At 38.0% G+C, this 1,682-nt stretch overlaps 1 pseudogene; it reads right to left on the bottom strand.

Moving 5' to 3' along the window:
* Positions 1 to 364: 364 nt before the first annotated feature.
* LOC149243304 (reticulon-like protein B12 pseudogene) lies at positions 365 to 1,410 on the bottom strand (annotated as a pseudogene).
* Between the last annotated feature and the right edge of the window lie 272 nt (positions 1,411 to 1,682).

Here is a 1,682-nt window from a genome sequence, read left to right as displayed (position 1 = left end):
GTTAGTATATGCATCCTAACTTTTGCCCACAAATTCACTTTAAAATAAATGATAAAATCCAACATACTTTTATTCCCCCCCAACTAGAAATATTGCATGTTTATGTACAGTGGGCGGAGAGATGGGCAGATATTGGTGCATGGTAAGGCAACTTTCCCAATTTTACGTTTCTGGAGCAGTCTAATGGTGATCCAGCCTCAAAACATATGCTGCAACTCCTAGAAGTAAAAATCCAAATTCCTCAGCTTTACAACTGATCTCATTGACCTGAAAACGGGTTTGGTTAAGAAACTCAAAAATACAGGTTCACCTATTCAAATGAACAGGACAAGTTTATCTCAATAGACTTTTACCCCAGCTGTAATGAATATAGATTAATTTACTGCATCTTCTTGCCCTTCGAGAAGTTTTTGGGTATCTTACTTATAACATGTGCATTGAATTGTGAAAAAAAAGCTTCCGAAATTCATTATAAGCAATATCCGCATATCTGTCTACTTGATCTTCATATTTTTCATATAAAGCAGGAATTGAGAGCAAAATAACAAGACTCGTGTACTCGAGTGTGAGTACCCCCAATAGTCGAGATAAGCCACAGACATACAACCACCTTGAGGAAGAGCTTGGGATCTTTTCTGAGGGCAATATCATGTGCTACTGTAAGCAGAAAGTTAATCTGGGAACGTATTGATGCAGCTGTGTCATTTACCATATCGTCCGATAATTCTAATTCAGGCAGGGGAGGGGGAGGCTTGCTTATGAGAGCTGCGGAAATCGCCCAGACAAACAAGATGGTGACCAAAAAGATAAGCACATTGGCTACAAGTGACAATAGTGTGTACCCAGATTTCTCAAATAAAATCCATGCCACAACAACACCAACAAGGATACCTAGTGATGTATTTCTTCGCCTCCATAACATCAAATCGGCCACGATTCCTTCTCCGAGAATTTCATGAATGCTCTTTTGTCTGTTGAAGAGCCGAGATGGGTTCTTTTCATCAGTGGGCAATGTGGAGGTTGCCATCTTACCATTGGCAGAATTTTCTGACATTATCTTACAGATCTGAGTTGTTTCCTCTGCCTGGATCAAAATGGTAGAGAAGACAAGTTGAATCGGGTAGCTTGACAGTAAGATCTCTCACTGAAATTGCTTGGTTTATACTTCAACTGGGAATGAATTGTGGTTGCAGATCGCTCGAATATTAAGAATCCTCTCTTTCATGATAAAGTTTTGCAGTACCATGTTTTTGCTTTTTCTTTCCTCTTTTGCTTTCTAAAATACATGAAAAATCGATTACCATACCAAAATGAATAAAAAGTAAAAGGAGACCATCACATTTAACTTCTAAAAGGAAAATCGAAATGGCTGGCTGCTTGGATTTCTGGCTGTCTCCCTCTGTACTGTTATTATTAGGTTGGATTCCTTGGAAGAGGAGATCGGCAATGCACAGAGTCTAGACTTAATTTTTTAACAAATGGACACAATGATTTGCATATTGAAAGATGTTTTTGATGAAGCATATTGCAAAACATGAATTTATTTATTCCTGAAATTAGTCTAAATCATCCCTATTTTCTGATCCTCGTGATCGCACTAAGCACGGAGGAGAGCATACTTATTCTAAGCAAAACTGAAAATGAAAGCAAAAACTAAAAATGAAAGCCTACCTACTCTATAC

Source organism: Pinus tabuliformis, chromosome 8, assembly GCF_031772625.1.
Source record: "Pinus tabuliformis cultivar Carrire ecotype Pingquan chromosome 8, CPIR1, whole genome shotgun sequence".
In the NCBI taxonomy this organism is placed as follows: domain Eukaryota; kingdom Viridiplantae; phylum Streptophyta; class Pinopsida; order Pinales; family Pinaceae; genus Pinus; species Pinus tabuliformis.
Note: the sequence above shows the minus strand (reverse complement) of the source record. Positions and strands in the feature narration are given on the sequence as shown.